Source organism: Sarcophilus harrisii, chromosome 5 (genome assembly GCF_902635505.1).
Source record: "Sarcophilus harrisii chromosome 5, mSarHar1.11, whole genome shotgun sequence".
Classification (NCBI taxonomy): domain Eukaryota; kingdom Metazoa; phylum Chordata; class Mammalia; order Dasyuromorphia; family Dasyuridae; genus Sarcophilus; species Sarcophilus harrisii.
In genome coordinates, this window is record NC_045430.1 from 94,865,660 (window position 1) to 94,893,656 (window position 27,997).

General features: G+C 33.7%; 1 long non-coding RNA gene across 1 annotated transcript; it reads right to left on the minus strand.

Annotated features, from left to right (window-relative positions):
• Window positions 1-235: 235 nt before the first annotated feature.
• Window positions 236-27,991, minus strand: LOC116419221. Its single transcript, XR_004229474.1, has 5 exons — window positions 27,574-27,991; window positions 27,160-27,480; window positions 13,870-14,004; window positions 12,997-13,081; window positions 236-720 (listed from the first exon to the last, which is right to left on the minus strand). It is a non-coding gene; the product is annotated as an uncharacterized LOC116419221 (long non-coding RNA).
• Between the last annotated feature and the right edge of the window lie 6 nt (window positions 27,992-27,997).

Sequence of the window (27,997 nt, forward strand, 5' to 3'; positions counted from 1 at the left end):
ACCTGATCTAATTAGCCAGGACTGAGGGTCTCAGTTGCTGATCTGTTGTGATTAAGACTCTCTTGTCTTTTCCAGACTATCTCTGAGCTGGATTGAGCTCATCCATCATTTTCACCCCAGTGAGATTGACCTTTCTTTAGTTTTTCCAATTTATCTTGAGCTGGAGAATAGTTTCATTTGATTAGACTCTGTTCAGAGGCTTGGTTTCATGTGGGTTCTAGACCAGCTTCCTGGCTTCACTCTGCCATCTTGGCTCAGGAATGTGTCTTTTCTAAATTTTGTTTATTTGGCTCATAGTAGGTACTTAATTCTTTCTGCATTGAAACAAATAGTAGATCATTCTTGAGAACTTCTATGGCTGAAAAATCATCAGCCTGATCCAAACATAATCCTTTCAGCCTGAATCAAACATAATCCTTTTAGCTTGGTGAGGTTTGCCAGAGATTAGACTCCAATATTAGAGTCTCCAAGAACCCAAAGTCACGATCAATGGAATAAGACTTCAGTGATCTCTTCTTGGATATAAACACAAGATATGTTTCTGTTTAATGTTGGTATTCTGTTAGAAAATTTAAAAATATTCTTACCTTTAAACAACAATAAGTTGCTCAACCAATAACATAATATTCTTATAATTTGAGGGAGCCAAATCATAATCTTATGTACCTGTGTCACATGATTAAGTTCCTCAAGAGCATCTGCAGTCATCTGTCCTTTTCCCTATAATATACAAAAATATTGTAAAATAGTAAGCTTGATGTAAAATGTAAAATTACTGTAAAATGATAAAAGTTAAAAATAACAACAATGGCTAACATTTAGCACTTAAAACTTTTTACACCACTTTCTATATACTATCTCATGGCACCATATCCTTTTTCATAGTTTTAGTCAATTACATAAGATAATGGAATATAAAAGTAATTCTAGCTATAATTTGTAATAAATGCTTATCTTTTCATCTTGAAAAGTTTTAAAAGAAATTATTATTCTTTATTTTTGTTATCTGCATTTTATACAATTGTTGTGGTCATCTGCTTTCAGAATTTTCATTTCCAGATTTATCAATTCACCTGAGATGTAAAGGAGTGGGGTCCATAATTCAAGTAGAGTAAAGTATATAATTTGTGATTGGTGCACAGAACTTCTAGAGAGGAAATAATGCAGATGGGCAACTGTTATGTGTCAGAGTTGCTTGACAGACACAAGAATTTGTTGACTGCTTGGGGGTCACAAATCAATTATGTGACAATGGGAAATTTGAACCTAGTTTATTTTTACTCCCAGACTCCTGTCCACAACCTGCAACAACCTTCTCTTCTTAGCTCCTTAATTCCTATTAGCACTAATTCAGCCTTTTTTCTTCTTTAGCTCTAATTCTTTGATAGGCATGCCTAATTTTCTTTTCTTTCTCCTTAAACATGCTAATTTACTTTACTTGTTCTTATTTTTAAAAATCTGTCTTTTAAAGAAAAAAATCTCTCTCTTTCAACTAGATTCCATCTCCTCTTCCTCCTCATAGCCTTCATCTTTTCTTCATTATGTCCTTCTGCTTTTCTTCAAATCCTCCTTGGGCTCACTTTCTTTTCCTTATTTTGATGGGACCCTTTCTCCTTCAGTTCAATCAAGTCACATCAGTTTCTTACGGGTTCCTGAATTTCTTTATTATTAATTTTCAAACTTCTGATTTTTTTTTTCAAAATTCTTTAGAATTTAGCTTTCCAACTTATCTTCACAAGTCATTATCTTCTCCTTTAGTTCAGATCCTTCTCCTGCTCTCCTTTTCTTACAGCATCATAAAAGAGTTCATTCTGTATCCATTATCAGGAACAATGTAAATGCTAAAACAAATCCATCCAGTTCCTATTATCAAGCATAATCTTATACAAAAAGCTTTCTATGACTTGTCCACAGGAATTCTAAGCAGAAATTACTCAAACACTTCTGTATTTTTTCTATTGCTGCTCTCTTTCTTGAGCAATTTGCAATACTATTTTCTTTCTTGTGATCCTGGTCCCAGTGGCTAATTCCCACCCCATGTTAACTCCTTTGCCTAAGCACTTAGATAAATTCCCACAATTATAAGATACATATTTGTACTACAGACATGCCTTAAAAGCCTTTTTAGGAATTCATAACAGGTGGCTAATACATAGTGTGGCCATATGGAAGAATGTAGCTTGTTCATTCTTCATTCACCTAATAATGATTTCTTAATGGTTATATTAAGGTATTGTGGAAAGGGAATAAATAGGTCTTGGAGTAAAAATATAGTAAATTCAAATTCTACCATTTTCACATACTGGTTTTGTAAGCCCAAGCAAGTTACTTAATCCTTCATAGCTGGCTAATACAGAACATTTGCCAATCTGCTAAACATATATATATATATATATATATATATATATATATATATATACACACACACACATACACATACACACACACAAACACACAAGACATTTGCCTATGCACCCTTATATACCTATGCATATGTATGTATATATGTGTGTTATTTATTTTGCATATTATGCCTATATACATTTATTTACACATATATTTACATATATACATGTATATATGTTTATTTGTATAATCTTTACTTTGTATTTGTAATTTGCTTTGTTTGTGTGTGTGTGTGTGTGTGTGTGTGTATGCATACATACATACATATACAAACTAGGTCTTTATTAAATCCCATTCTGTACAAAATAATGAAGTAAAAACATGAATTAATGTGATAGTGAAAATAGGTTAAATTGAAGATATGTCTTTTGGGGGGCATGAGAATAGTGTTCGCTTTGGATAGAAAAAAAATATTTGGAGAATGGACCATGAGAATTATTTAATTAAAATATTAACCTGTCATGAAATCTACTTTCTTATAAATTCTTCTAAGTAATATTCTTTCACTATTTTAGAAAGAAGTAAAATACAATTAAAACACAAATACCAATACGTGACATTCGTATGAAAAGTATAATTTGTGAAGTTTAGCTACAATGTGTTTTTTGGGACCTGACAAGCACCTGTAATTCAAATGGAATTATGCTATAAATAAAACCATCGAGGTAGAATGAGGTCTTCTTAAAGTATTAGATATCTGTCAATGATTTGTTTACATTAACATTTTTATTAGCAGACAATGCTAAATGACAAATGCCCAATGCCTAATGACAAAACCCAATCTCTTTAGCATTTATCATAAGCAGAAGGAACAAACTGACATAATATAATTAATCTGGGATTTTCATGTAGGTAGATTGAGAAAGACCACATTTGTTTCACTTTCCTCACAGATGTAATGTTTGGAGATACTGTACATGCATTCAAGCATGACCATTTGGTAAATCAGAGCAGATCCAGAGACTGCTTTGTTAAGTATGACAATATTTCTAGCTTTCTTCGATGGGCAAGAAGTCCCACAATAATGTCCCTTGTATATATACCTCTACATTCACTAGAAGAAAAAGGTTGATGAACTGCAAACTAGTATATTTTTCTCTTTTCAAGACTTCCTGGGGAGAGAAGCTGCAAACAAAAACAACAACAAATTAAGAAGTAGAGTGCATATCTATTATTTCTTCTGACATTCTTTTTTAAAAATATAATCTAAAGAGAATGAGATGAGCAGTGAATTCAGCACTTTTTTCTATCCCATCTCACTGAATACCTTATTGTATTATTTGATTCATAACCATTCTCCAAAATTTATTTTCTTTAATCCACCCAATAAGATGCTGCTAGATTTCTTTTGAACTGGGGATGTTCCAGGATATGAAATTTCATTTATATGAAACTCACAGTACTAAAAATCACCTCCATTGATAGGCAGGCAATTTCTCTGCAAATAATTTTCTTAATGAGGTAGTAACTTGAGGCACTGAAAAGTTAAGTAGCCTGTGCAAAATCAACTAGCCAGTGTGTGTCAGAAGTGGGTTTTAAAGCCATGACTTCTTATTTTAAGCTCCGTATCCAATCTTCTCAATTGGCTAAGTCCTACAAATATGTTCACTTTGTCTACATAAATTGCAAATTTAGAGTTTCATCTATTCTCTGATGAATTTTAGAATAAAACTTCAGTATAGAGCACAAGACATATGGGTATACTTAGTAACAATTTCCTAAGTGACAAATATGACTTACGTTTTAATCCCCATTAAAATGTAATCAAGCTAAAATATTAGGCCATATTGTGAAGGATTAAATATTATTCCTAGGCACATTCCCAAAGCATGGAAGATCAGAAAAAAAACTGTCTAAATTCCTACAAAACAAAGTATATAGTACTCTTCCCTAGGTGGAAAGATTTCACTATGGGATTTATAAAAAGCATAAAAGTTCTAAATTCCTCCATGTTGGAAAGAAAGGTGGCACATTGTCTCCAGGCTCATTTCATACCACAGATATAATTAGAAGAGGCAGCCTTATACAATGTGGCAATGTGAAATGTACGTAACAAAGCAAAGTACAAGAATCTTGTTTTGTGGTCTTGTACATTACCACCTTTTTAGAGTCTCTTTTGAGACAAGATCTCAAGCAACTTACATCCCATTGTTTAAAATCTCATTCTTTTTCTAGAAGATATTAGAAACTGCTCAACTTGCACTATAGAATGACTGTAGCAAAACTTCTCTTCATTTTGCAATTATGATGGTAGCTTAAGTAATTAACTTGAACTCAGCACAAAGAAAAACAAAATGGGATAATCTAATTTATAAGCTATGAATATAGTTTATCTTTTTAAATATGTACTTATCACAGGAATAGGATATATAATCAATATAATATCAATAAATAGTAAAATTAATTCACTCCAATAAATAATGGCAAAACATTTCCATTAAAATGATTTTTAAAAAAATAGGAAATCCAAACAAAAATCGTTATACCAGAAAATACCAGAAATTCTAAACAGATTTTACTACTACTTTTCTCCTCTTGAAATCACCTCTTAATTATTCTTAAGAGAATATCCAAAACAATTCAAAAACTTACTTCTTTCTAATGTTATGCCACAAAGAAAATATCAATATAATGGATCCTTTCTTATTTTGTTGTATGTGATGTTTTGGCTCAACAAAAAGAGTAAAAACACTACCAAAAATGAAATTTGAAATAGAGCAGTAACTTTAGTTTAATTATCATTTGAGTAAACATTTTCGATTATTTCACAGACTACCTTTACCTGAAATTTGTGATGTCTGCACTGGAGATTACTGAATTTCTATTTCCATTTAGAAATAGGTATGAGAGAGATGAAACAATGAAGTCAGAAAAAAATTTATGAAGGGAAGTATCTCCATTGTAAAAGAAATGTAGGAATTTCTAGTACAGTCTTATTGATTTGATAATTATGAAAGTACATAAAGAAGAAAAAGATTATTAAAACCATAATGAGACAAGATTCAACTGATTTTCTCTCATCATGCTTTACTTCATTTCAAAAGGTTATATACAAATCTACCAACTGATGGTGGAATTGTGAATACATCCAATCATTCTGGAGAGCAATTTGGAACTATGCTCAAAAAGCTATCAAACTGTGCATACCCTTTGATCCAGTAGTGTTACTACTGGGCTTATATCCCAAAGATATCATAAAGAAGGGAAAGGGACCTGTATGTGCACGAATGTTTGTGGCAGCCCTTTTTGTAGTGTCCAGAAACTGGAAACTGAGTAGATGCCCATCAATTGGAGAATGGTTGAATAAATTGTGGTATATTTATATTATGGAATATTATTATTTGGTAAGAAATGACCAGCAGGAGGATTTCAGAAAGGCCTGGAGAGACTTACACGAACTGATGCTGAGTGAAACGATCAGGGCCAGGAGATCATTATATACTTCAACAACAATACTATATGATGATCAATTCTGATGGACGTGGCCCTCTTCAACAATGAGATGAACCAAATCAGTTCCAATGGAGTAGTAATGAACTGAACCAGCTACACCCAGCAAAAGAACTCTGGGAGATGACTAAGAACCATTACATTGAATTCCCAATCCCTATATTTTTGCCTGCCTGCATTTTGGATTTCCTTCACAGGCTAATTGTACAATATTTCAGAGTCTGATTCTTTCTGTGCAGCAAAATCACGGTTTAGTCATGTATACTTATTGTGTATCTAATTTATACTTTAATAATATTTAACATCTACTGGTCTTCCTGCCATCTAGGGGAGGGAGTGGGGGGAAAGGGGAAAAATTGGAACAAAAGGTTTGGCAATTGTCAATGCTGTAAAATTATCCATGCATATAACTTGTAAATAAAAAGCTATTAAAAAAAAAAACTAATCTACCAACTGGGATGATTCTTCAAAGACACATACATAATCACCATCCATACAATTAACCTACTACTTATAATATGGTTCTCTTTACTTCCAATTTTGTTCCTTATCTAATAGCACAACAGTAAAAACTTAGTTGGTTTTGGTTGATAACTGGTTGATAACAGTTGTTGTACAAAGAAAAGTCATTATGTGATATTACAAAAACAGTAGGGCAAAAAGTAAAAAGCAATTTATCCAATCAGTATAAGTAAATCGACCTCTTTCTTCCCATGACCATTTGGAGTTTGACTAATAAAAACTTTAAAAAGAATTTATCTTTGCTAAAAAATATATAAATGTTTTTCCATTACATGAGCAAAGAACCGTTCTTTTAAATGTACTTCACTCCAAAACTATATTGAATAAAATGTGCTTTCTAGAGAATTTAGCATCCATCATTACCTTTACATAATAATTATCATTGGAAATAAATTACTATTGAAATATAGGAAATTTAAGTTAGTACAAATCATATTTTTTGATATTCACTGTTATTGAGAATAGTAAAATCAGATTAACCAGATACAAATAAATGTAGATCACTTTGGCTATGGACTTTGATGGTAATAAAGAACATTTTATTGAACTGTCTCCTCCACACCCCAAATGACATTGCTTTGAATTCTCATGAATACCCAAAATTGGTTGTGCAGGCTTCACTGATTATTCACTAACAAACTGCAGAGTTCTCTCCTTAATTTGGGCAGAAAACATCTAGGTTAAATGCCAATAAATCTTGAAAAAGTGATGGTGTTTTAAAAACATGTAAATATCAAATTTTAAATTATTAACTATCATATAATAAGCAATCACTGTCTGTGAAATAAAAGAATGATTTCACAGAAATATATAATTTAGAACTAGAATGCTTAGAAATCCTCTAATTGAATTCTTTTATTTTAGATATGAATTAATAACAGAGGTTAATGTTATTTCTATGGAATTCCATGACTTCCTAACTCCAAAGCTAATCTTTTTCCTACCATAAGAAGGAAATCATATATATATATAATTAAGTTTTCTTCTTATGTATATTAAAAATTAAAACTTCAGACTCAAATTTTTAATTGAGTGGAAGAATTTTATTACATTTCTTGCCAGAAGGGGGCACAATATGCATTTCAGTGAGAACACAATCAAAGTTCACAGAAGCCTGTTATAATCTGTTATCCTGCCTTAACCCCAACTCCTCCTCCTCAATTTACATTAGGAGACCCTTCTGAAATCCAACTTTTCATTATATTCCCTCTACTTGCGCTCCTTGATATGTTTTCATGTTTCCTCCTCCCCTTGCCACAATCTTATTTTCAATATATCAACCTCCTTAAGGGAGAAGTTAATATTTTTAGGCTTATTATAATGCATTCTCAGTAAAAATTTTGGATTGCCTGGGAGCATAAATTGAGGTCATTTGAACCCAACCAGCACTTTTGATTACTTTTGTGGACTTAAGACATTCTTTACTTAGTTTCCATTAGGATGGGCTGACCATAAAGGTTAAGTCACATCCTTTTCTATCATGGAAATGGAAAGTTAAGATTGAGACTCTTGAATCTTTTCAACTGTGAAAACAAAATCTTACAATTTTACAGCTCACATATGTATTTCTAGTCATTTTACCCTTTTAAAATATTAATATTTATATATAAACTAGGTTGTTGGCTTGTATAGGATAAATTATTGGTACCAGTATCTACATTTTGTTATTTTCCTTGAACATATTTATGAAAACTTCTATCACTGATAAGACATCCTCTTCAATTATAATTATGTTTAATTCAGTGTTACAGGATAAATTTTTTTTGACTGATAGTAAACTTTACAGAAACCCTATCATCAATGAGTTTAATGTTGTTTTTATTAAAACTGAATTGGGGGGAGCCAAGATGGTAGAGGGAAGTCAGGGCATTGCCCAGCTTCCCTCAGAGTTAATGCTATATCAAGCCTCTAAAGTATTTTGGAATGGCAAAACGCACAAGGAATGTAATGATTTTGCTAAAGATTAGAAGGAAAGCAATAAATTGGGAAAATATTTTTACACTGAAGGGTTCTGATAAAGGCCTCATTTCTAAAACATGCGGAGAACTGACTAAAACTTATAAGGATTCAAACCATTCTCCAGTTGATAAATGGTGAAAGGATATGAACAAACAATTTTCAGTGAAGAAATTGAAACAATTTCTAGTCATATAAAAAGGTGTTAATCCTACCATTCTTTATATCTAGATCATGAACCCTTTTTAACCTTATCTTGGTATATGGCGTTAGGCGTGGATCTATACCTACTTTCTGCCATACTAGTTTCCAATTTTCCCAAGAGTTTTTGTCAAATAGTGAATTCTTATCCCAAAAGGTGGGGCCTTTTGTCAAGTACTAGGTTGTTATAAGCATTGGTTATTTTGTTCTATGAACCTAACCTATTCCAGTGATCAACTTCTCTATTTCTTAGCCAGTACCAGATGATTTTGATGACCACTGCTTTATAATATAGTTTTAAATCTGGTACAGGTAGGCTTCCTTTATTTGCTTTTCTCTTCATTAATTCCTTTGAAATTCTTGATCATTTGTTATTCCAGATGAATTTTATTGTTATTTTTTCTTCTAGTTCATTAAAATAATTTCTTGGGCGTTTGATTGATATAACACTAAATATTAGTTTAGGGAGTATTGTCATCTTTATTATATTTGCTTGACCTATGCACAAAGCACTTGATATTTTTCCAGTTGCTTAGGTCTGACTTTATTTGTGTGGAAAGTGTTTTGTAGTTTTGCGAATATAGTTCCTGACTTTTCCTTGGAAAATAAATTCCCCAATATTTTATATTATCAATAGTTATTTTAAATGGAATTTCTCTTTCTATCTCTTGCTGTTGGATTTTGTTAGTGATGTATAAGAATATTGATGATTTATATGGATTTATTTTGTATCCTGAAACTTTGCTAAAGTTGTGGATTATTTCTAATAGCTTTTTAGTTGATTCTCTGGGGCCTTTTAATGCATTTCATAACAATTTCATGTAGGTAACCAGAGATAAGTATATCTACTTATATTATTCTACTCAAATTCTACTCAAATTTTGAGTAGATTATATATTATTAGATTATATTAATATAATATAATTATATTAGTTTAAGATATGCATGTATTTATTAATATTTAACAATATATTATATTAATGTATTTAGTAATATATGGTTAGTATGTATATAATTATATGATAGAGGACTATAATATATGTATGCTCTATATACATAAATATATCTTTATACATTATATATGTATATACATGAGTATATATTTTTACTTAATTAAAAATTAGCAAAAAAATTTAATACTGGGATAGTATACAAATTGAATTTTGCGATAAAAATAAATAAAAATTTTTAATGCAGGAAGTAGTTTAAGTAGAATATCAGCTTTGGGCGTTGATGGCGGGGCCTAATGCCTTCTTCCTGATGGGTCCTAGGAAGGGGTTTACCTTCATAGCTGACTTACAAGGCCAGTATTTTAGTTAAATTACTTGGACTCTTCATTTAGGTTTTAGTATATAATTTTCGAATAGCCCTGCAAGAGGTATTAAGACAAGAATCAGTGAGAAATAGAGCATGGAAGCTAATTGGCCGATAATAATGAATGGCTGCTCCACAGGTTGGCCGCCGATTCAGGTGAGTGTGATTAGATTGGCGGTGAGGATTCAGAATAGAGTTTGGGAGATTGGGCGAAATATCATGCTTCGTTGGTTAGCAGTATGGAGCAGGGGGATGATTAGGAGGATTAGGATAGATGCTAGTAAAGCGAGAACTCCTCCTAGTTTGTTAGGGAAGGAGCGTAGAATAGCATATGCAAATAGGAAGTATCACTCTGGTTTGATGTGGGGTGGTGTGTTTAGAGGGTTGGCAGGTGAAAAGTTATCTGGGTCTCCTAATAAGTCTGGTGAAAAAAAAGGGCTAGAAGGAGGAGTATGAGGAGAAGGGGTATGAAGCCTAGAGTGTCTTTAATAGTATAGTAGGGGTGAAATGGAATTTTGTCCGAGTCTGGGTTGATTCCTGAGGGGTTGTTAGAGCCTGTTTCATGGAGGAACGTAGGTGAACAACAGCTAATGCTATGATGATGAAGGGTAGGATGAAGTGAAAGGCAAAGAATCATGTGAGCATTGCTTTATCTACTGCGAAACCCCCTCAAATTCATTCTGCTAGAGTGGTACCAATGTAGGGGATAGTGGATAATAGGTTATAATTACGGTAGCACCTCAGAATGACATCTGGCCCCAAGGAAGAACATACCCAACAAATGCTGTTGCTATCACAGTAAGTAGGAGAATCATACCAATGTTTCATGTTTCTTTGTAGAGATAAGATCCGTAGTAGATTCCTCGGCCCACATGTAGAAACAGACATATAAAGAATATAGAAGCCCCATTAGCGTGCAGGTTACAAAGTAGTCAGCCGTGGTTAACATCACGGCAAATGTGGGCTACGGAGGAGAAAGCGGTAAGTGTATCTGAAGTGTAATGTATTGCTAGGAAGAGGCCTGTCAGGATTTGAATAATTAGGCATACTCCTAATAGAGATCCAAAGTTTCATCAGGCAGAGTGGCTGATAATTTTTAAAAGGGGGTGTGTCTTTCGTAGATTGGTCATTAGTTTTTGTAGTTGAATTACAACAATGGTTTTTCAGATCATAGGTTATGGTTTAAGTCCATACTAAAACTAATATGGAAATGATGCTTATTTTTGTATTGTCCTTGTTATTAATTTTTGGGTTTGTGGCATTTGCTTCTAAGCCCTCCCCTGTATACGGGGGTTTAAGTCTTGTGGTTAATGGGGGCTTAGGTCGTGCTATTGTTGTCAGTTTAAATAGTATGTTTTTGGGGTTAATTGTATTTTTGATTTATTTAGGAGGAATGTTGGTGGTGTTTGGTTATACTGCTGCTATGGCTACGGAGGAGTATCCTGAAAGCTGAGTAGGCAATATAGTGGCTTTTAGTATGCTGTTACTCAGCTTGTTAGTAGAAATGGTTTGATTTATAGTATCAGGGGAGGTTGAGGTGGTTACAGCTGTTGAATTGTTTGATTCGTTGGGTAATTATTGTGTAGGTCAGGATTGGAACGGGGTGTCTTTGTTGTACGGTTGTGGGGGTTGGGCTATGGTGTTATTAGGTTGGATTTTATTTATTACTATTTTAGTAGTTTTGGAAGTTATTCGTGGTCTTTAGTTATAGGATTAGAAGAATTAATGTTGTAGAGATTACGAAGGAAAGGAAGGAAGATTTAATAAGTCCTTTTTGAATAGAAGTAATAGCGGAAGATATGGAACTGTGTAAGTTAGCCTGGCCTTTTAGTCTGGTTTTTTCATATCACCCTAGATCAATTAGTATGGTAGCGATGTATTGTCCTATTTGTAGACTTGTCAGAGGGTTTAGTCGGTGGAAAATATGTGTGAAATACCCTAGTATGTTTGAGAAGTTATGTGTGTGGATTAGAGGTGTGATTGGCATTTTGTTAGTTAACATATTTAGTTCAATTGAAATTAGGATGCCTGCAATAGTTATTATTAAGGCTGATATTTTTGATAAGGTGGGTATTGTTATAGGAATTATTGTGGTGGGAGGGATGTTCATTGTGAGGAGGAAGCCTGTGAAGATACAACCAAGAGCTAGTCATATAATAGGGTTAGTTATATTTGGGTTGTTTTCGGCTATTGGAGAAAGAGGTAGGAACCGTGGTTCATTTAGGAGAGCAAAGTGAATTACTCGTATGCTGTAGAAGGCTGTAAGCATAGTGGCAATGAGTGTTATGCACAGAGCTCAGGTATTTACATGTGATGTATTCATGGCTTCAATGATCTCATCTTTTGAGTAGAATCTACTCAGGTCAGTGAGAGTTCAAGTGATCCAGCTAGCAGGATAAAATGTTGAGACAAATCAGAAAATGCTGTCTCTTCTAAAGTTTAACTGCCTGATTATAGTCTTCTGAGGGTCATGTTGGATATGGTCATGTATGAAAATATCCATCAAAAATCTAGGAAAATGTGTATTACATTTCAAACTTGCTCCTTTGTTCCCTGGGCTCCTAACATCAAAGTTTGTTAAGTCTCATTAATTGCACATTGTAATATTTGGGAAATATTTAAAATGTATTTCTGAAGCTTAGATATTAGATAATTGATTTATACAGAGTTCCAAAAAAGGAACAAGGACTCTGCTCTCCAGTTTTTTTTTACTGTTCAATTTTTATATATTAATATGTAAAATCAGTTCATCTCTATGTGTGTATACACTACACATAGTTATTATTTTTCCTCCAATACGTAAGAATCAGAAATAAATATTGTTAAATATGTTTTTAAAGTGTTAAAGAATTTTCATATGATTTGGCTTAACAAATAGAATAATAGAGAATCAAAAATCTGTTTTTGTAGCCTAATTTTTTTTTTTTATAAAGTTGAGATTGATGTGTGTGTGTGTGTGTGTGTGTGTGTGTGTGTGTGATTTTCAGGAAAGTACACTTACAAGGATAATTAAGTAACCAATCAAAAATGAACCAGTTTCTTTAAAGTATAAAATGAAAATAGAACAAAATAGAGTACATATGAATTTTAAGATTGCTCTTTCATTATTTTTAAAATTAACTTTTTCTTTGGGTTTGTCATTCGTACCTTCTTTGTCCAAGGCAGGTCCATCCAAAGTAAATCCAGTACTGGAACAGCTGATGTGAAGTGAAAGGTGCTGACTGCATTCCTTCTGTATTTCATATTGATTAATTAGTTGGTGATTAGTATGTATAAAATAAAATATAAAATGTAAGTCTACGTCAACCAAGATGAGAATTTCATACACAAAGTGTTTGTGTGTCTCAAATCTTAAATAATCAAGATTATCCCCCAAATTATTTTCATTGTTTTGAACTCAAAACATTCTATATAAATTATTAATTCCAATTTATACTTTAAATGAAGTTACTGAATTCCAGAAAATGTTATAGTTGTCCAAGGCAGGAACTTTCCCCAGCTTCTCTAACTCCAAATCAAACACTCTTATCCTTGTACAAACTGCTTTCTATAAGTTCCAAAGTTGACTTTAATTGTATATGATTCTTTTTAGTTATCACTCATGTGAAGGCATTCAAAACATAATGTGATTTTCCCTAAAACTAACTTTAGGTATATTATAATTGAAAGGTGTCAGCAAAGGTTAAAAAACATGCCTTTTAAAATCAGACATTATTCAGATAATACAATGTATGCAAAACTCTGAAAAACCTTAAAGAACTATAAAAATGGATACTATATCATCATTACTTCTGAAAATTCTGATCTGGACAAATAAGATACTTTGTATCTTATTTCTTGCTTATATCCTATTGAACTTTGAAGATTATTTTTGCCTTTAGCCAAATTTATTCTTCATATCCTTGAATATGTTTGCCATGAGGTTATTATAGAAAGCCCAATCCACACTCAATTATATGGAGAAAAAATTTTAAAGTTTAATTATGTAAAGATAATTAAAATTATGATGTTAATACTTACCTAGAATAATCACTGACAATAGCACACTCTTTGGCTTTCCATCCATGTATTTTGGCAAGAGAAATCATATCATATTCAAGAAGAAAACTGACTACACCTGGTGATTCACTCCTGACAGCAATCATGATATCTCTTCTAGAATAAAGAAACAATTCATATTTAAGAATTTAAACAGATTACTTCTGGAGGTAGAGCCAAGATGGCAGAGTTTCTGGAGGTAGAGCCAAGATGGCAGAGTTAAGTCAGGATGCTTCTTGAGCTCTTCCAGTTTCCCTTGAAAACCACATGAAACCATGCTTCTGAACAGAGTAACTCCAGTTCAAGACAGACAGAAAAGAACTTCAAGAAAGATCATTTTAAGTGTGGTGAAAAGGGTGATCAGCTCAGGTCAGAGACACTTTGGGAAAATCGGTAATAGGGTCTTAACAGCAAATCAGTAACTAAGATGCTCAGTCCTGGCTCAGTAGATGAGCAAATCAGTGGGGCAGCTTCCAGTCCCAGCTCAGAAGGAAAACTCTACTTCTTGGAAAGAGCAGGCAAAGCTACTCCCTACAAACATAAGGGGCTCCTGTACTGAAAATCAAGGCTCAGAGCTGCACAGGAAGCTTGGGACAGCACCACCTTTATCCCAGGAGCAGAGCTCCACCTTAAAAGTAAAGAGAAGAGGAAATACCAAAAGAAAAGTAAAGAAAATGAGCAAAAAACAGAAAAGAACCTTGACCACAGAAAGCTATTATGGTGAGAGAAAAGACCAAAACGCCAACTCAGAGGAAGACAGAAAGATTTTTGTAAATTGGTCTCAAGCCCAAAAAAGCTTCCTGGAAGTGCTCATAAAAAACTTTAAGAGGCAAATAAGAGAGGTAGAACCAAAAATGAGAAAGAAAATGAGGTATGCATGATAGAGTCAACAACTTGGAAAAGGAAAGGAAAAAATTGTCTGAAGAGAACAACTCCTTAAACACTAGAATTAATCAAATGGAAAAAATGTACAAAAAGCTAATTGAAGAAAATGACACAATAAAAACTAGAACCTGGCAAATGAAAGCTAATGACATTATGAAACAGCAGGAATCAGTCAAACAAACTTAAAAAAAAATGAAAAAATGGAAGAAAATGTGAAATACTTCATTGGACAATAATTACCTGGAAAATAGAAGAGACAATTTAAAAAGTATTGGCCTACTTGAAGGTCATGACCAAAAAAAGAGCTTGAATAGCATTCTACAAGAGATCATTAAGGAAAACTGACCCAATATTCTAGAAGTAGAGGGAGAAATATTGATTCAAAGGATCCATCCATCACTTCTGGAAAGAGATCCTAAGGAAAACTCCAAGGAACATTGTTATGAAACTCCAAAATGACAATCTCAAGGCAAAAATACTGCAAACTGCCTGAGAAAAACAATTCAATTATCAAGGAGCAACTGTCAGGATTATACAGATTCTGTCATCTTCTACAATAAAGGAACAGAAGACTTAGAATTCTGGAAGGCAAAACACCTGGGGTTACAACAACCAAGAATTAAGTACTCAGCAAGATTCAGCATTATCTTTTAAGGAAGGCAATAGAGCTTCAATGAAGTTAGAAACTTTCAATCATTTCTACTGGGAAAAAAAAAACAGAACTAAACAGAAAATTTAACGTACAATCAAAGAACTCAAGAGAACAATAGGAAGGTAAACAGGGCGAAAATATATATTATTTAAAGGTTAAACCGTTTACATTCCTATAAGGGAAAATGATTATCTGTAGCTCTTGAGAACTTTATCTGTTATTGGGACAGACAGAGGAGGGCATCACATGGACTGAGGGTGTGGTTGTGAATAGAATCTGATGTTAAAGGGTGGAAAAGGTCTGTACTGAAAAAAAAAAGAGTAAAGGGGAGGTATAATAGCAAAATTAGTTCACATTAAGAGGTGCAAAAGACCTATTACAAATGAGGGATGAACATTGTCTGAAGCTTGATTTCATCAGTTTTTATTCTAATTATTCAATTGGGAATAGAAATTCATCTAACCTTATAAAGAAATAGGAAGAGAAAGAGAAAGAGAAAAGAAGGGGCAAAGATAAGACAGCCAAGATGGTGGAGAGGACACACATTTCTTTCTGACCTTCTCCCATAACCCTCACACTAATTACTAAATCCAGCCTCTGAATAAGTTCTGGACTGGCAGAATCCATGAATATTGAGAGTGTAACAAATTACCAGCAAAAGATAATTTTGAAGATTGACAGAAAAGGTCTGTTTTAATCAGACACAGAGGGAAGTAGGTCAAGCACAAGCAGGCTGAGCACAGATGTGGAGTGCAAATCTGGGGCAAAGTGGGCTCTGCAGACCAGAAAATCTACAGGAGGAATCTACAGCAGTATTGGCTACTCTGCCCTGGTTGCAAGCCAGTAGGCCAGTAGAGAAATTATAAAATATGCAGCACAAACACAAAAAGTAAATATGTGAACCCCAAGCCAGAAATTCATGGGACTCCCTTGGCCATGCCCATCCAGCACCAGGAGTGAGTTAGCATGGACTCAGTACAGCCGCTGCTGCTTGTAGTGGAAGCTTGAACAATCTCCCTTTCCCTAAAAGCAGATCTCAACTTTTTTAAAAAATGAGTGAAAAAGCAAAACAAACTCTGAGCATAGATAATTTTTATGATGAAAGAAAAGAAGAGATTTTAAACCCTGAGGTTTGAAGCATATTATCTCCAGATGAAGCCACAAAGTGTGATATAAATTGGTCCCTATCACATAAGACTCTCCTAGAAGAAATTATAAAAGATCTTAAAAGAGAGCTGGAAGAAAAATGTGGAAAGGAAATGAGAACTTTACAAGAGGGTTTGGAAAAGAAAACAGAAATTATCTTTGGAAAATTCACTACAAAATAGACTTAGTGAAATGGAAGCATATAACTCTTTAAAAAATAGAGTTGACAAAATGGAAAAAGAAAATGACTTCCTGAAAAACAGAATTTATGAAATGGAAAAAAGAATCCATAGAACAAAACAAGTCATTTAAAAATTCAACTGGACAAATACAAAAAGAAGTTTAAAAAAAGTGACTAGGTGGTACAGTGGATAGAACACCAGCCCTGAAGTCAGGAGGACTTGAGTTCAAATCTGGTCTCAGACACTTAACACTTCCTAGATGTGTGATCCTGGGCAAGTCACTTAACCCCAATTGTCTCAGAAAAAAAAGAAATAAAAAATAAAAAAAGTAAATAAGAAAATAACTCACTAAAAATCAGAACTGAACAAATGGAAATAAATGACTCAATGGGACATCAAGAAGCAGTCAAGCAAAACCAAAAAGAAAAATGAAAAAATGCAAAATACCTACTTGGAAAAACAACTGTCCTGGAAAATAGATCTAAGGATTATGGGACTTCCTGAAAACCATGATGAAAAAAAAGAGCCTAGACACTTTTTCAGGAAATCATAAAAGAGAACTGCCTGGATGCTATAGAATCAGAAGGTAAAATAGCCATTAAAAGAAGTCACCAAATATCTCCTGAAAGAGACCCCAAAATTAAAGCTCCAAGGAATATCATGGCTAAATTTCAAAACTATCAGACTAAGGAAAAAGCAGACAGAAAAAAAAAACAATTCAAAAACTGAAGAGCTACAATAAGGATTATCCAGGTCTTAGCAGCTTTCATCTTAAGGGATCGAATGGCTTGGAATTTGATATTCTGAAAGGCAAAAGAACTTGGAATGCAGCCTAGAAGAAAGGGAAGAAACCCTAGGATAACAGGGGAGAGAAGAAAGCGGGGAAGGATTGATAAAAGATAAGGTAGTAGGTGGGGTGGGTAATAAAAGCAACTGAAGACAGGGTGAAAAGAGAATAAAAGTATATACAGGAGAGAAAACAGGACGGTGGAAAAACTGGTAATCATAACTATGAATGTAAATGGATCAACTTTCCCATAAAATAGAAGGGAATAGCAGAGTGGATTAAAAAACAGTGTCCTACAATATGTGGTTTACAAGAAATACTTTTGACCCAGAGAGACAGAGTGAAGGCACAAGGCTGGTACAGATCTATTATATTTTCAGCTAAAGTAAAAAAAAAGCAGGGGTAGGTTCTGATCTCAGATAAAGCAAAAGTAAAAATAGAGCTTATTAAAAGAGATAAGGAGGGAAAGTACATCTTGATAAAGATCACAGTAAATAATGAAGTAATAATGATAGTAAATGTGTATGCACCAAGTGGTAGAGCAAGCAAATTCCTAGAGATTATTTTAAACCAGTAACAGGAAGAAATAAACAGCAAAACTGTTCTAGTAGGAGCCTCAATCTTCCCCTCACAGAATCAGACAAATCTAACCACAAAATAATCCAGGAAGAAAATAATGAATATTTTCCTAGATAAATATGATTATGATAGACCTAAATATGATAGACCATTGGAGAAAACTAAGTAGGGACAAAAAAGAATATACTTTTTTCTTGGCAGTCCATGGAACCTACACAAAAATTGCCCATATATTAGGGCATAAAACCTCACAATCAAATGCAGAAAGGCAAAAATAGTAAATGCTTCCTTTTTACACCACAACACAATAAAATTATATTCAATAAAGGGCCAGAAAAAGACAGACTAAAAACCAATTGGAAATTAAATAACCTAATTCTAAAGAATGAGTAAGTCAAACAACAAATCACAAAAGCAACCCATAATTTCATTCAAGAAAAGAACAATAAAATATAGCAAAACCTATGGGATGCAGACAAAGTCAGTTCTTAGGGGAAATTTTATATCTCTAAATAGCTACATGAAAAAAATAAAGAGGAGATAAGTGTTGCATGCCTAAAAAAGCTAGAAAAAGAACAAATTAAAACTATCAGTTAATGCCAAATTAAAAATTTTGAAACTCAAAAGAATAAAATAGAAAAACTATTGAATAAATGAAACTAAGAATTTGTTTTATGAAAAAAGTAACAAAATAGATAAACCTTTGGTTAATTACATCAGAAAAAGAAAGAAAAAATCAAATAACCAGAATCAAAAATGAAAAACTTACCACCAATGAAAAAGAAATTAAAGTCATAATCAGAAACTATTTTGTCCAAATCCATGGCAGCAAGTCTGACAATCTAACTGAAATGGATGAATGTTTACCAAAACATAAATTATCCAAGTTAACAGAGGAGGAAATAAATTACTTAAATAGTCCCATTTAAAAAAGGAAATTGAACAAGTCATTAATAAACTCCCTAAGAAAAAATCCCCATGGCCAGATGGATTCAAAAGTGAATTGTACCACACTTAAAGAGCAATTCATTCCAATACTATGTAAACTATTTGGAAAAATTAGGCAAAGAAGGGGTATTGTGAAATTCCTTCTATGAGACAAATACAGTAATGATATGAAACCAGAAAGATCCAAACTAGACAATGAAATTTATAGGACAAACTCCCTAAGGAATATTAATGCAAAATTTTAAAATAAAATATTACCAAAGAGATTACAGCAACTTAGCAGGATAATACATTGTGACCATGTGAAATTTATACTAGGAATATGGCACTGGCTTAGGAAAACTTATCATAATCGACCCCATTAATAACAAAATAACACAACCAACAGAAATCACATGATAATCTCAATAGTTGAAGAAAAAGATTTTGACAAAATACAGCACCTATTTCTATTAAAAACACTAGAGAGTATAAGGATAAAGGGGGCTTTCCTTAAAACCATCAGCAACATCTATCTAATACCTGCAGCAAACATGATTTGTAATGGAGATGAGCTGGACATATTCCCAGTAAGATCAGTGGTGAAACAAGGATGCCCATAAATTATCATCACTATTATTCAACACTGTACTAAAAATACTGACTTTAGCAATAAAAATAGAAAAAGAAACTAAAGGAATTAAGAGTAAGCTATGAAGAAATAAAACAATCACCCTTTGCAGATGATATGATGATATCCTTAAGAGAATCCTGTAAAATCATCCAAAAACCTATTGGAAACAATTCACAGGTTTAGCAAAGTTGCAGGATATAAGATGAATCTACACAAATCATCTGCATTTTTGTTTATTACTGACAAAACATCAGCAAGAGAGAGAAATTTCATTTGAAATTATTGTAGACAAAATAAAACATTTTGGGGTCTATCTGCCAAGACAAAGCCAAGAACTATATGAAAATAATTACAAAACATTTCTCACACAAATAAAGTCAGATCAATTGGAAAAATATCAATGATCATGGCTAGGTCAAGCTAATATAATAAAAATGATAATTCTGATTAAACTGGCCTACATGTTCAATGTCATACTAATCAAACTGCCAAATCATTATTTTCTAGAACTAAAAAAATTAACAAAATTCATTCAGAAGAACAAAAGGTCAAGAATGTCAATGTAATTAATGAAAAAAATACAAAGGGTGGTGGCTTAGTAGTTCCAAACCTAATGTGTCAGTCATCAAAACCATTTGGTACTGGCTAACAGAGAGTGGTGGTCCAGTGGAATAAATTAAACGCACATGACACAATAATCAAGATTTATAGAAATTTGATAAATCACCAAACTCCAGCTTTTTGAAAAATTAACTGTTTGACAAAAATTGCTGGGGAAACTGGAAAATAATGTCAGAAACTTGGCATAGTCCTACATCTTACACCCCACATCAAAATAAGAGCGTAAAGGATGATATCTAAACAAATTAGGAGAACAAGGAATAATTTACCTATCAGATCTTTCAAGAATGTAGGAATTTATTACCAAAGAAGAACTAGAGAACATTATTGGAAGGTAATATGGACAACTTTGATTACATTGAACCAAAAATTTCTGAATCAACAAAATCAACAGAAACAAAATTGAAGAGAAGTACAAAGCTGGGAAAAAATCTTTACAGGTAGTATTTCTGATAAAGATCTGATTTTCAAAATACATAAAGAAATAGGTCAAATTTATAACAATATAAGTCATTCCCCAATTGATAAATGGTCAAAGGATATGAACAATTTCCAGATGATGAAATTAAAGCCATCTATAATCATATGAAAAAATGCTCTAAATCAAGATTCATTAGTGAAATGTAAATTAAAACAACTCTGAAATACCACCTCACACCTCTCAGATTGCCTAAAATGACAGGAAAATGTAATGATAAATATTGGAGAGGCTGTAGGAAAACTGGGATACTAATGCATTGTTGGTGGAGTTGTGAAATGATCTAACATCTTTGGGAAAGCAATCTGGGGCTATGCCCAAAGGCCTAAAAAATTGTGTATACCCTTTAACCCAGCAGCGCCATTACTGGGTTTATATCCTAAGGAAATTATAGAGAAGAGGCCCCTCATGTGCAAAAATGTTTGTAGCAGCTTTTATCCATCAATTGGGTAATGGCTGAATAAGCTGTGGTATATAAAAGAAATGGAATATTATTCCATAAAAAATTTATGAACAAGTTGATTTTAAAAAGACCTGCAAAGATTTACATTAACTAATGCTGATTGAAACAAGCAGAACCAGAAATACATTGTACACAATAAAAATAATGTGTGACAATCAATTATGATAGCCTTGGTTCTTCTCAATGTTTCAGTGATTCAGAGCAATCCCAATAGACCTTGGACAGAAAATGCTACCTGCATTCACAAAGAGAACTAAGGAAGCTAAATATAAATCAACATATGCTATGTTCTTTTTTTTTTTTTTTCTGTTTATCTCCCATCATTTTTCTATTTTGTTTTGACTTTTCTCTTCCAACGTGATTCATAAAGCAATGTGTTTAAAATAAACAAAATTTTTAAAAAAAGAAAGTGTATGAGGTTAAATATGAGTTCAAGTCTTTTTGAGTAATTAGTATTTAGTAATTAAACAAATTAGTAGTTAAATTAGTTAAAATAGATAGCCACAAAAAGATTTTTGCATCTATTAAAAAAATTAACACTTAAATTTTTAATTAGAAAGGGGAAAGATGCTACTAGGACTGTAGTCCAAAGGGATAAGAAAGGGTAAAGGTCTCTCATGTGCAAAAAATGTTTGTAGCACCCTTTTAGTAGTGGCAAAGAATTGGAAACTTAATAGATGCCCATCAGTTGGGGAATGGCTGAATAAATTATTGTGTATCAGCAGAATGACTTCAGAAAGACCTGGAGAAACTTAAATGAACTGATGTCAAGTCAACTGACTAGAACCAGAGAACATTGTACACAACAACAAGATTATGAAATGATCAATTCTGATGGACATGACTCTTTTCGGCAATGAAATGATTCAGGCTAATTCCAATAAACTTGTGATGGATCCAGAAAGAGAACTGTGGGAACTGAATGTAGAACAATACATAGTATTTTCATTTTTTTTTTTTTTTTTTGCTATTTGCTTGTTTTTTCTCTCATTTTTTCCCTTTTTGATCTGACTTTTCTTGTGCAGCATGATAATTGTGGAAATATGTATAGAAGAACTGCACATGTTTAACATATTAGGTTATTTGCTGTCTAGGACAAAGGGTAGCAGGGAGGGAGAAAAGATTTAGAACACAAGGTTTTACAAGGGTGAATGTTGAAAATTATCTTTGCATGTATTTTGAAATTAAAAAGCTATATATATATTATGACATATTATTATGATATGATATATGTGATGATATAAAATGAAGCCTTTTATTATCAAGATTATGAAGGGATCTCTAAAATAATTTGAGATTTGTTAACTCAGTTTACACTGCTAATTTTCTCTTAAGTCAGGTGCTTATCAGCTATTATTAAACTAGGTTTTGTTTTTTTTTTTCACTCAGAAAAGGAATAAGGAAAATAAAAGTAAGACAAAGTAAACAGAATGATATTCCTGGGAAGGAACTTGCAGAGAGAGGGGAAGCTATTAAAACATTTATGTACATGTGTGAAATTGTTTAAGCAGCAAACTGAGTTATGAGTATGTGAAAAAAGTCAGAAAGGAAGGAAGCAAAGTAGCATTAGAGAAGAAAGAGAGTAAAGGAGAAAGATGTTGGGTCAGTCATCATGCTGGCTGAGTGGCACCATGATGAAGAGTAAGGTGGTTCCTGTGCATTTTAGGGGAGAAGGGGAGAGAAGAATCTGAGAGTTTGCAGTGAGTTCACATGTTGATGATGCTTGCAAATCCAACGTTCTTCATTCTGGGTGTGTCTTTATATTAAATATAGTTACTTTGAAAACTGGTGAATAATTAAATAGTTGACATTCTGCTTAAGTTCAAATAGGCAGATCACTATTGAATGCATTTAAAAGTGTCTCAACTTGAAAAGAGACTAATATTGATTGGCTATAATATTTTTTCTCTATTTTAAGTCAATGGTTATCTACACTCATTTCTATTATGATTACTATGTTTAAATGACTTTTTAATAATCATATCAACAGCAGGATGCTCTCAGGAAAACGGGGAAATTCCTTCACAATCTCAAGTGAACTCTGAAATGTACTATGTACAAATTAATAGAAATGTTGCATGATGATTACACGAGAATACCTTTCTATTTTCAGCAATATAATAATCAAGGAATACTTTGAATTATGATGAAAAATATTATTCATACCCAGAGAAAGAAATGATTGTGTCTGCATAGAAATTGAAGCATACTTAAATTTCCCCCCACCCCTTTTGTTTTTTCTTGGGGAGGGGAGATCTATGTTTTCTGTTGCAACATGAGTTTTATGGAAATGTTTTGCATAAGTTTACTTGTGTCTTTCCAAACAGGTGGTGGATGGGGAGGAAGGGAGAGAATCAAATGGAAACAAATGTTAAAAAAAGGTTTTTATATGTAATTGGAAAAAAATAAAAATAAAATTTAAAAACAAAAATGATTATATCAAAAAAGACTGCATCAATATATGGTCTGAATGCACAACATATCCATCAGGCCTTTGGATTCAGTCTCTCAGGCTATTCTCACTCATCCATACCTACTTTGGTTTTGTAAATGTTAAATCAGGTACACTGATGTATGGACTATGTGCATAAGTAACATGAAAATGACTTTTTTTGGCTTTTAAGATAAGTAAAAAATATTAAGAAAAACTCAAAATATAGCCTCTCACTTTGAATTTTCAAAACTAATGAATGAGTGATACTAGAAATGGCATAAAAAATGTTTACATCAGGGCAAGGCTTCATTGTTTCTATGAATGCTTGTAGATTTTCACCAATTAAGAAACAGTACAAAACATAATTTGGACAAATGAATTTTGTACTTTGAATCATCAAATTTCCAGTCTGGTTGGCACAGATTTTCAGTATTTAAAAAAGAAAATAAACCATACATACTCTTAAGAATGCATTTTAAATTTAACTTCTCTATGTATAATTTCTATGACTCATTCTATCTATCTATCTATATATCTATATTGGACAAGTAAATGAAGTATTCTGAGAGAAAAATTAAGCTGATTCTATAGACTACACATGAAAATATCAAGTTTTCTTGAATTACAGTTTTAACTTCAAACCTACTTTTTCACCTTATCATGCTTATCATTATCACCTTATGGAAATCATGCCCTAAATTTTTGTTTTAAATTGAAAATATGGACAAATAAAGTGTTCCCAAGCACTTAAGATTTTTTTGGGCAGGAGAGTTCTTATTAAAATGATTTAAAGAAAAATAAACAGAATATAGAAAGATAGGGCTGTAGATATAAGACTTGGAGCTAATTGTACATTGAGTTGCATTTTTGAGTATTACACGATCTTCTGCCCTATACTGTGTAGAACATATTGGCTTGTTGTTTCCAGTAGTTTGGTTTGAGTGAGGAAACATGATACTATTTGCTCATCCTAGAGCTAGATATTCCTATCTCCTGACTCCAGCCATTTTCATTTGATTTCCCCCAACTTATTGGGTTCTCTCTCCTCTCCTCTCCATCTCTCCCCTGACCTAACTTCCTTAATCAAGTCCCAGCTAAAATCGTATCTTTTAAAATCCCAATCCTCCTTCATACTTAAGTCTTTCTCTGTTGATTTTTTTCTAGTTTATGTGTATGGAGTATTGTGTTTGTACTTCATGTTGTCACTTCCATTGCAATGTGAGTGCCCTGAGAGTGAGGACTTTCTTGTATCATTTTTTGTATACCCAGCTCTCAGTGCAGTGTCAGTTATATATTAGACTCTATATAAATATTTGTTGACTGACTGCTCCACACATTCCATCTCCTGACACAGTATCTTCACTGCCTGGAATGCTCCTCACTTCTACCTCCTGGATTCTTTCAAATCTTAGCTAAAATCTTTCCTTCTACAAGAAGTCTTTATCCCTCACCCTTAAAACGAATCCGTTCCCTCTGAGACTACTCCCATTTCAACTTAGTATCCTTCCTCAAGTAGTATCCTTAGTATCCTTCCTCAAGTATCTAGTTTATACTTAGTTGTTTTTAACCATGTAATCTTACAATCTCTCCTTTCCAATGCATCATACTTTTCCAACATAAGTTTTTACTCCCTGAAACACCCTCATTTTACGTTTCCTCAACTTTCTCATTTCATACAGTATACTTCTTTATGATACCTTGGCCAGATACAAAGATAGTTATACCTTTGATTACCCACAAATGCAGCACTGCCACCCTTACAAATTCTCAGTTTCTTATCTGATCACAATCTACTGTCAATCCACCTCTTCTTTGAAACTGTTTTTCATCCAGACCATGAATCTAATCACAGACCATTATTCCTGCACCCAGGTAATCTTAACAATCTCTCTCCTTTCTAATACACCCTCACTTTATGTTTCCCCAACTTCTTTATTTCATTCATATAGTATACTTCTTCATCCTACCTTGGCCAGATACAAAGGTAGTTATACCTTTGATCACCCACAAATGCAGCACTGCCACCCTTACAAATTCTCAGTTTCTTAACTGATCACAGTCTATTGTCCTTTCACCTCTTTCTTTGCCTTGCAAACTTAAACTCTGTTTTTCATCTAGACCATGACATCTAATCCCAGACCATCACTCCTGTAGCCTCAGCCTTGAATCACTCATGCCTTTGCTCATATACACATGCTGCTAAATAAAGGTGGAGAAAATCATGCAACTGTGCTTACTAGGGCCACTACAAATTTGTATTACATAACCTTAAATGGGCTCTCACTAATGCAAGACTATTCGTTTATATCTTCCTAAATAATTTACTTTGCCACTTACCACAGAAGCTCTTCCAAACCTTTCCATCCCTCCTCAAACCTTCCATGGTTCATTCTGAACATTCTCAACTAAAATTTTTGCTTCAAGGGCAGCTAGGTGGTACTTATCCGTGAAGTCAGGATGACCTGAGTTCAAGTTTGGTCTCAGACACTTAACACTTCATAGCTGTGTGACCCTGGGTAACTCACTTAACCCCAACTGCCTCAGGGCAAAAAATCTTGCCTCATATTTTACTGAAAGAAAAATTGATCCCTGAGATCTCCTTCTTCCCCCCATCCTTCTTATATAATATCAATCAAATCCCTTCAGCCACTATCTTCTTCACATATCTCACATGAAGAGGTGGCCCTTCTTGCCAAAGAAAATGCTTTTACATAAACAAGCAATACCATTCTAAATTACTTATCATTCCTCTTAACCTTCCTCCTCTTTCCTCTTCCTCCAATCTTTCTCTGCATCTTGGCTATTTCCATTGCTTGACTACAAACATCCCTAAAAGAACTTTTCACTTGTTCAATCCATCCCCACTATCATCCCACATCTCTCCTGTCTTTTGTAGCTAAATGCCAGGAGAGGACTGTTGTCAAATGGTGTGTCCACTTCCTTTCCTATCAATTTTTAAAAATACTCTATGTCCATCTTCCAAATTCTCCAAAGATCTCTTAATTGCCAAATCCAATGATCTCTTCTCAATTCTCATATTCTTTAACTTTCTGCAATTTCCCTTGCTAATTAATTCCCCTATTTGATTGATCTAGAATACAGTGACAATCCCAGTCCCCCATTTCTTTGTACTTGTGGCTGACACATATAGTAGTGGATTAATAAAAGCAACAATTTTCTGCCTTGACAGGATTACACTTCACATATCCTTTCCATATTTCACTATATGGGGCAGTTACATGGCACAATAAGAATTTCTGGGCCTGGAGTCAGGAAAATCCATCTTTTTGAGTTCAAATCTGACGTCAGATCCTTGTTAGTTGAGGGGCAGCTAGATGGCAAAGACAATAAAGCACCTGCCCTGGAATTTAGGAGGATTGGCTTCAGACACAACACTTCCTTGTTGTGGGACCCTAGTCAAGTCACTTAATTCCAAATGCCTGTAAAAAAGCAAACAAACAAACAAACAAAAACAGATACTTACAGTTATGTGACCCTGGCAGATCACGTAACCTGGTTTGCCTCAGTTTCCTCTTTTGTCAAAATGAACTTAAGAAGGAAATGACAAACCAGTTCAGCAACTTTGCCAATTAAATTCTCCTCAAGCAGTCGTTTTAGACGTGACAACATTTCAGCAAAAGAGAATAGTATTTGCTCCCACGTCGCCACTGATTAAGTATAGGTAAAGTTGGACCCCGGCTAAAAGTAGAAAAGAGTTTCCCATTCATTATAAATGGACAGGCAGGAGGGAGAGGTGACGCCGGCTTTCGGGACTTGCTGTCATTTTCCGAGGGTTAGCTCAGGCCTGGAAGACAAGGGATGAAAAGATGGGGGTGACTTAGCTTCCTCCAGTGAGGACCTTCTCTTCTCTTCCTCCTCTCCCAACCTTTCTTCTTACCTCTTCACTTTATCCAGAGTATCATTCACGTTGTGCTTTCCTCGCAGCAGCAGCTGCTGCACTTTCGCCATGTCCCCGATCGAGGTAGCTTTGTGGAGCTTCCAGAGGTTCTTTTCCTGGATCAGGTATCCAGCGTTAGAGTCGGACTCTGGGGCTTCGAAGTGATTCCGCCAGATAGCGAAGGAGCGCGATGTAGACTGCCCTTTCCTGTCCGAGTTGAAAATCTTCATCCTGGAGACAGACTTCAGGACCAGACGGGAGAAGTCGTGGGACAGTCCTCTCTCAGGCCTTCAGCCTGCTTGGAAGGGGAATTAAAAGGAAATGTCTATAACCGGTGGCGGAGGTTGAGAAACCTATGAGCCTGGAGCAGTTATAACCGATTCAGCTCTAGAACCGACTGCAATCCTGGTAACGGCAGGAGGGG